General features: G+C 39.3%; 1 pseudogene; it reads left to right on the forward strand.

Annotated features, from left to right (window-relative positions):
• Nucleotides 1-3,730: 3,730 nt before the first annotated feature.
• Nucleotides 3,731-5,917, forward strand: LOC145876162 (uncharacterized; annotated as a pseudogene).
• The last annotated feature ends 3,842 nt before the right edge of the window (nt 5,918-9,759 follow it).

Below are 9,759 nucleotides of genomic sequence, written 5' to 3' on the forward strand. Positions count from 1 at the left end.
CTTCTATATGGGTAACCAGGTAGACTAGTCCTACTTCTATATGGGTAACCAGGTAGACTAGTCCTACTTCTATATGTGTAACCAGGTAGACTAGTCCTACTTCTATATGTGTAACCAGGTAGACTAGTCCTACTTCTATATGTGTAACCAGGTAGACTAGTCCTACTTCTATATGTGTAACCAGGTAGACTAGTCCTACTTCTATATGTGTAACCAGGTAGACTAGTCCTACTTCTATATGGGTAACCAGGTAGACTAGTCCTACTTCTATATGTGTAACCAGGTAGACTAGTCCTACTTCTATATGGGTAACCAGGTAGACTAGTCCTACTTCTATATGTGTAACCAGGTAGACTAGTCCTACTTCTATATGTGTAACCAGGTAGACTAGTCCTACTTCTATATGTGTAACCAGGTAGACTAGTCCTACTTCTATATGTGTAACCAGGTAGACTAGTCCTACTTCTATATGTGTAACCAGGTAGACTAGTCCTACTTCTATATGTGTAACCAGGTAGACTAGTCCTACTTCTATATGGGTAACCAGGTAGACTAGTCCTACTTCTATATGTGTAACCAGGTAGACTAGTCCTACTTCTATATGTGTAACCAGGTAGACTAGTCCTACTTCTATATGTGTAACCAGGTAGACTAGTCCTACTTCTATATGTGTAACCAGGTAGACTAGTCCTACTTCTATATGTGTAACCAGGTAGACTAGTCCTACTTCTATATGGGTAACCAGGTAGACTAGTCCTACTTCTATATGTGTAACCAGGTAGACTAGTCCTACTTCTATATGTGTAACCAGGTAGACTAGTCCTACTTCTATATGTGTAACCAGGTAGACTAGTCCTACTTCTATATGTGTAACCAGGTAGACTAGTCCTACTTCTATGTGCGTAATTAGGTGTGCGTCCTTACTCAACATTGACAGGAGTGTTTCAAACAAAAGACAATTAATAAATTGACAGAACTGAAGCATCTTGTGGGGTCAGGTCTGGGTGGTCTGCCAGGGGCCGTTTCATTTAGTATCTGTTTGGGTCGGCATGAGGAATGATTGTATTTCCCCATAGTATGTTGTACCGAAGTTGACCGACTGAAAGGGAGTGTAACTTTATGACTATAATTACTGTTCCCTGAAGGAGGGAAACGAGGTACAACACCTGTTTGGCTCCACCCCTTCCTGGGTCGGTGAAGAGCAATATTAAATTGAATATGACCTAAGGCTCGTATTTCTGTGTGTTATTATATTATAATTAAGTCTATGATTTGATATTTGATAGAGCAGTCTGACTGAGCTGTGACTGAGTGGTGGTAGGCAGCAGCAGGCTCGTAAGCATTCATTCAAACAGCACTTTCCTGCGTTTGCCAGCAGCTCTTAGCAATGCTTGAAGCACAGCGCTGTTTATGACATCAAGCCTATCAACTCCTGAGATTAGGCTGGCAATACTAAAGTGCCTATAAGAACATCCAATAGTCAAAGGTGTATAAAATACAAATGGTATAGAGAGAAATAGTCCTATAATTCCTATAATAACTGCAACCTAAAACTTCTTACCTGGGAATATTGAAGACTCATGTTAAAAGGAACCACCAGCTTCCATATGTTCTCATGTTCTGAGCGAGGAACTTAAACATTAGCTTTATTACATGGCACATATTGCACTTTTACTTTCTTCTCCAACACTGTGTTTTTGCATTATTTAAACCAAATGGAACATGTTTCATTATTTATTTAAACCAAATTGAACATGTTTCATTATTTATTTGAGACTAAATTGATTTTATTGATGTATTATATTAAGTTCAAATAAATGTGTTAATTCAGTATTGTTGTAATTGTCATTATTACAAATATATATTTAAAATCGGCCGATTTAATGTTTTTTTTTTGGGGTCATCCAATAATCGGTACCGGCGTTGAAAAATCATAATCGGTCGAGTTAGGGTTAGGGTTAGGGTTAGGGTTCTGTCGACCTCTACTATGTTATTGTTTGTTAAACACTTACTGTTCAAACCCTCATTGTCAGGCTGATGGAAAAGCTAGCCAAGGAGCATTTAACTGGTTGAAGTGTTTTTTAAGTATAAAGCAGTTGATTTGCGACAATAACACAAACATATTAAGCAGGAGATTCAAACGAGCCTTACAATTCTAATCCAAAAGTAATGTGAAATGCACTTATAATCAACCTGTAAATGGAGGCTATTTTTGCTGTCAGCCTCTGAGAACTCCCCTGGGTTTTCCCCCACGGTGGTGAATTAGTGAATAGACACAGAGCTTAATGTGAGTTTCCTTGAGTAGCACTCCTGATCTTGTCCTGATATGCGCTGTAATATTCAGAATACATTGTGAAAAACTAAAATCTTTGCGCACTATTTTTTGCTCCAGGCAGATATACTACATCCATAACTAGTGGTTTCCTCATTACCAGATATACTACATCCATAACTAGTGGTTTCCTCATTACCAGATATACTACATCCATAACTAGTGGTTTCCTCATTACCAGATATACTACATCCATAACTAGTGGTTTCCTCATTACCAGATATACTACATCCGTAACTAGTGGTTTCCTCATTACCAGATATACTACATCCATAACTAGTGGTTTCCTCATTAGCAGATATACTACATCCATAACTAGTGGTTTCCTCATTACCAGATATACTACATCCATAACTAGTGGTTTCCTCATTACCAGATATACTACATCCGTAACTAGTGGTTTCCTCATTACCAGATATACTACATCCATAACTAGTGGTTTCCACATTAGCAGATATACTACATCCATAACTAGTGGTTTCCTCATTAGCAGATATACTACATCCATAACTAGTGGTTTCCTCATTACCAGATGTACTACATCCATAACTAGTGGTTTCCTCATTAGCAGATATACTACATCCATAACTAGTGGTTTCCTCATTAGCAGATATACTACATCCATAACTAGTGGTTTCCTCATTAGCAGATATACTACATCCATAACTAGTGGTTTCCTCATTACCAGATATACTACATCCATAACTAGTGGTTTCCTCATTACCAGATATACTACATCCATAACTAGTGGTTTCTTCATTAGCAGATATACTACATCCATAACTAGTGGTTTCCTCATTAGCAGATATACTACATCCATAACTAGTGGTTTCCTCATTACCAGATATACTACATCCATAACTAGTGGTTTCCTCATTAGCAGATATACTACATCCATAACTAGTGGTTTCCTCATTACCAGATATACTACATCCATAACTAGTGGTTTCCTCATTACCAGATATACTACATCCATAACTAGTGGTTTCCTCATTACCAGATATACTACATCCATAACTAGTGGTTTCCTCATTAGCAGATATACTACATCCATAACTAGTGGTTTCCTCATTACCAGATATACTACATCCATAACTAGTGGTTTCCTCATTACCAGATATACTACATCCATAACTAGTGGTTTCGTCATTACCAGATATACTACATCCATAACTAGTGGTTTCCTCATTACCAGATATACTACATCCATAACTAGTGGTTTCCTCATTACCAGATATACTACATCCATAACTAGTGGTTTCGTCATTACCAGATATACTACATCCATAACTAGCGGTTTCCTCATTAGCAGGGAGGAGTTTCTACAATCAGATTGTGTGTGCATCGCCCTCAATCATCATGTTACTACTAATGTGAAAACAATACAAAATATGACTATTCTTGCTCATTTTGTGGACCTTTAATCATCTGTCTGACTTTGTTGTTCACGCAGGAGAGAGACGTGACTATCGTGGATCCTCTGGGGAGCCTCAGCAACATCATGATGCTGAAGAGGCAGAGAAGAGTCTCTCCACATTAGAACACCTCAATAAACACCTGCAGAGATCCACAGGGAAGAGAACTCACTGCTGCTCTGACTGTGGGAAGAGATTCACCTCCCCATCAGGCATTAAAATTCATCAGAGAACACACACAGGAGAGAAACCTTTTAGCTGTACTCAATGTGGGAAGAGTTTTGGTCTATCTGGAAGTCTGACTGCACACCAGAGAATACACACAGGAGAGAAACCTTATAGCTGTGATCAATGTGGGAAGAGTTTTGTTACATCTAGCTGTCTGACTAAACACCAGAGAACACACACAGGAGAGAAACTTATAGATGTGATGAATGTGGGAAGAGTTTTGTTACATCTAACAGTCTGACTAAACACCAGAGAATACACACAGGAGAGACATGTTATAACTGTGCTCAATGTGGGAAGAGTTTTACTAGGTCAACTGGCCTGATATCACACCAGAGAACACACACAGGAGAGAAATCTTATAGATGTGATGAATGTGGGAAGAGTTATGTTACATCTAGCTGTCTGACTAAACACCGGAGAACACACACAGGAGAGAAACCTTATAGCTGTGCTCAATGTGGGAAGAGCTTTAATGAGAAAAGCTGTCTGACTAAACACCAGAGAACACACACAGGAGAGAAGCCTTTTAGCTGTAATCAATGTGGGAAGAGTTTTACTCAGTCAACCAGCCTGATGTCACACCAGAGAAAACACACACAGGAGAGAAATCTTATAGCTGTGCTCAATGTGGGAAGAGTTTTACTATGTCTAACAAGCGGACTTCACACCATATAACACATACAGGAGAAACCTCAGCTGTGATCACTGTGACCAGAGATAATCTGATAAAATACCTCAATCAATGAAATAATGTCACAATGTAGAATGTTTTAACATTGTAGAAGGAGTATTTTAATGATGTCATAATGTTGAACCCTAAACGTTTGTCCCCTGTTCTATTGATTTCAACATGATATGGATATTAGCCTCAGGGGGAAAATCCAGGCTCTGAAATGGAAGAGTTACTATTTATGAGATTTAACAAAAAGTGACTAACAAAAAAAGAGTTGTGTTACACTTACCACGTTGGTGACCCACTGGAATCAAAATGTAGCTAGCTGTTTTCTACAAATTATTAAGAAGTTAGTTTTCCGTATTGGATATGAGTTTTGTTTGGGTTCATTCCAAGGGGACGAGAGTTCTAGAAGCTCGTGGTAATTATTATTTTTTTAATTGTTTTTAATTGTTGACAGCCAGTGGACACCATGTTTATATTGGTGAAGGTGAAGCATTGTAGTGGATGGAAGTTGTTTTCTGTTGGTGGTGAGCACGTAAAGTGGAGTTTTTAGAAAAGCCTCTGAGTGTGTATTCCTAAGTGGGGGGCACCTTGGAGGTGTAAACAGGGCTGAGTCAGCTATCTGTGTGAATTGGATGAAAACTAGAATCTTTGTTTACTATTTAAGACTGTTTATGATATAGTATAAGCTAGTAAGGTGCACCTGTAATTATTTTAAACCTGTAATTGTTTTAAACCTGTAATTATTTTACACCTGTACCCCATTTTAGAAGTATTGAAAGATATAAATGTATGAGTTGCAAAATCCTAGGAACTAACATAGAAATGTGAAAAATGAAAATATTCCTGTAGGTTAAAATATTAATTGATTATTAATATTAGTTATGTTTGAGAATAGCATTGTGTGACAGGCTGACTTGAAAGATTTTACTCAACATTTTGCTGCGTGGCAATACTGTGTTTGGATTCTGAAGGGCATTTATACAAGAGAGGTAGTCTAGACACTTTATTAATACCTTTATGCATTTGAATCCCATCTACAGCTACCATCTAAGATATTAATTTCCCTCCACAAGGGGGCGGACATGGAACGTTTCCAAAATGGGATAGTATTGTACATGTAACGTTTCCAAAATGGGATAGTATTGTCCATGTAACGTTTCCAAAATGGGATAATATTGTACATGTAACGTTTCCAAAATGGGATAGTATTGTCCATGTAACGTTTCCAAAATGGGATAGCATTGTACATGTAACGTTTCCAAAATGGCATAGTATTGTCTATGTAACGTTTCCAAAATGGGACAGTATTGTACATGTAACGTTTCCAAAATGGGATAGTATTGTACATGTAACGTTTCCAAAATGGGATAGTATTGTACATGTAACGTTTCCAAAATGGGATAGTATTGTACATGTAACGTTTCCAAAATGGGATAGTATTATCCATGTAACGTTTCCAAAATGGGATAGTATTGTCTATGTAACGTTTCCAAAATGGGACAGTATTGTACATGTAACGTTTCCAAAATGGGATAGTATTGTCCATGTAACGTTTCCAAAATGGGATAGTACTGTACATGTAACGTTTCCAAAATGGGATAGTATTGTACATGTAACGTTAAGCCCCCTTGTGAGTTAATAGTATTGCATGCTGTAGCAGGCTATATAAAGAGGAAGACCTCCATTGACGATTCAGTTCGTTGTAACATCTCGTCTGGACAGGTCACCGTCCTAAGTTAGTTAGTTAGTTAGTTAACGAAGCTAACGTTAGCTAGTTCATTATCACAAAAGTGAGAACTGCTCTTGATTGGAAACTTACGTTAATGAGTGTAAAGCCATGTTGGCTTTATGGAAACGATATACAATATATGGGAAAGAATATAGTTGAGGAAATAATCCAAACCTAGTTGTGCCTAGTTAGGACATAACGTTAGCTAGCTAGCTAACGGTACTGTACTGTAGCTCATACAACGCCGACGGTCAAACCCGGCTTTCTAATATTTACGTTCATTAACTATAGTAACGTTATGGAAGATATTCACAGAAAACCATCATTGTCTTCGTTATTCATTATTAGTATGTTATATTATTATAATAAATTATTTAGAGACATATTCAGAGCCAAACATCAACCCAACTTAACCTTTTTAACTGTTGTCGCATCCAAACTTGTCACCATCGTTTTCAGTTGTAATTGCGAAGTTCCCGGAAGAAGTCCAGCAACAACGGAGGTTCCTCGATGAACCCACCTTCTAACAAGTTCTTTGAAGAACCTTTTGGGGCTGTTTTTCATTGACCAAGAACCCTACGGTTCTTAGGGGATCTGAGAACAACTCCAGTTGAACCCTTCATTTTTAGAGTGTAGTCGGCTCTATTTACTCTCAGATTCAAACATGATGATTAGCATCAACGATCAAGTCAGCTGCTGCTGCTCCAATACAGTATGAGGTGAGACGGTGAACTGATGTTGAACTGGGCAGTCAGCTGCTGCTGCTCCAATACAGTATGAGGTGAGACGGTGAACTGATGTTGAACTGGGCAGTCAGTCATTCATTCTGTACTATGAGTCTATCAAATCAAATTGAATTTGACCTTACAGTGAAATGCTTACTTACAAGCCCCTAACCAACAATGCAGTTTTAAAAAGTACAAATAAGAATACTAAATAAAAGGAACAAGAATGAAAGAGCAGAAGTTAAATAATAATAGCTAGACTATATACAGGGGGTACCGGTACAGAGTCAATGTGCGGGGGCACCGGTTAGTCGAGGTAATTGAGGTAATATGTACATGTAGGTAGAGTTATTAAAGTGACTATGCATAGATGATAACAGAGAGTGGGGGGGGGGGGGGGGGGGGGCTTCCTCTGACACCGCCTGGTAAAGAGGTCTTGGATGGCAGGGAGCTTGGCCCCAGTGATGTACTGGGCTGTACGCACTACCCTCTGTAGTGCCTTGCGGTCGGAGGCAGAGCAGTTGCCATACCAGGCAGGGATGCAACCAGTCAGGATGCTCTCGATGGTGCAGCTGTAGAAGCTTTTGAGGTTCTGAGGACCCATGCTAAATCTTTTCAGTCTCCTGAGGAGGAATAGGTTTTGTCGTGCCCTCTTCACGATTATCTTGGTGTGCTTGGACCATGATAGTTTGTTAGTGATGTGGACACCAAGGAACTTGAAGCTCTCAACCTGCTCCACTACAGCCCCGTCGATGAGAATGGGGGCGTGCTGTCTTCCTTTTCCTGTAGTCCACAATCATCTCCTTTGTCTTGATCACGTTGAGGGAGAGGTTGTTTTTCTGGTACCACACGGCCAGGTCTCTGACCTCCTGACCTCCCTGTCTCATCGTTGTTGGTGATCAGGCCTACCACTATTGTGGCATGGGCAAACTTAATGATGGTGTTGGAGTCGTGCCTGGCCGTGCAGTCATGAGTGAACAGGGAGTACAGGAGGAGACTGAGCAGCACCCCAGAGGGGCCCCTGTGTTGAGGATCAGCGTGGCGGGTGTGTTGTTACCTACCCTTAAAAAACCTCTCTGGGCTACGCAACAGCCAGTGTAATCCCGTGGTGCGATATTCAAATACCTTAGAAATGCTATTACTTCAATTTCTCAAACATATGACTATTTTACACCATTTTAAAGACAAGACTCTCGTTAATCTAACCACACTGTCCGATTTCAAAAAGGCTTTACAACGAAAGCAAAACATTAGATTATGTCAGCAGAGTACCCAGCCAGAAATAATCAGACACCCATTTTTCAAGCTAGCATATAATGTCACATAAACCCAAACCACAGCTAAATGCAGCACTAACCTTTGATGATCTTCATCAGATGACAATCCTAGGACATTATGTTATACAATACATGCATGTTTTGTTCAATCAAGTTCATATTTATATCAAAAAACAGCTTTTTACATTAGCATGTGACGTTCAGAACTAGCATTCCCACCGAACACTTCCGGTGAATTTACTAAATTACTCACGATAAACATTCACAAAAAACATAACAATTATTTTAAGAATTATAGATACAGAATTCCTTTATGCACTCGATATGTCCGATTTTAAAATAGCTTTTCGGTGAAAGCACATTTTGCAATATTCTGAGTAGATAGCCCAGCATCACAGGGCTAGCTATTTAGACACCCACCAAGTTTAGCCCTCACCAAAGTCAGATTTACTATAAGAAAAATGTTATTACCTTTGCTGTTCTTCGTCAGAATGCACTCCCAGGACTTCTACTTCAATAACAAATGTTGGTTTGGTTCAAAATAATCCATAGTTATATCCAAATAGCGGCGTTTTGTTCGTGCGTTCAAGACACTATCCGAAGGGTAAATAAGGGTGATGCGCCCGACGCGTTTCGTGACAAAACATTTCTAAATATTCCATTACCGTACTTCAAAGCATGTCAACCGCTGTTTAAAATCAATTTTGATGCCATTTTTCTCGTAAAAAAGCGATAATATTCCGACCGGGAAACCGTGTTTTAGTTCAAAGACAGAGAAAATAAAAACATGTGGTCGCCTCGTGCACGCGCCTCAGTCTCATTGTCCTCTGATAGACCACTTACCAAAGGCGCTAATGTTTTTCAGCCAGGGGCTGCAAAGACATCATTCAGATTTTTCCCGAGTTCTGAGAGCCTATGGGAGCCGTAGGAAGTGTCACTTTACAGCAAAGATCCTAAGTTTTCAATAAAGAGAGTCAAGAAGCCCAAGGAATGGTCAGAGAGGGCACTTCCTGTGCAGAATCTTCTCAGGTTTTTGCCTGCCATATGAGTTCTGTTATACTCACAGACACCATTCAAACAGTTTTAGAAACTTTAGGGTGTTTTCTATCCAAAGCCAATTATATGCATATTCTAGTTTCTGGGCAGCAGTAATAACCAGATTAAATCAGGGACGTTTTTTATCCGGCCGTGTAAATACTGCCCCCTACCCCTAACAGGTTAAAAAACATGAGCTGGCGCACACCCAGAAAAATAGTTTGTGTGGAGGTGCTGACTAACGGCGAATAAACTATAAACTATCAAAATAAATAAAGTCGCACACTCCATGTATAAACTCCCAGCAATTGAATGGGTATTTACCAACGTTTCAGC

This window comes from Salmo salar, unplaced genomic scaffold, assembly GCF_965601325.2.
Source record: "Salmo salar unplaced genomic scaffold, fSalSal1 ptg000468l, whole genome shotgun sequence".
NCBI classification, from domain to species: Eukaryota; Metazoa; Chordata; class Actinopteri; order Salmoniformes; family Salmonidae; genus Salmo; species Salmo salar.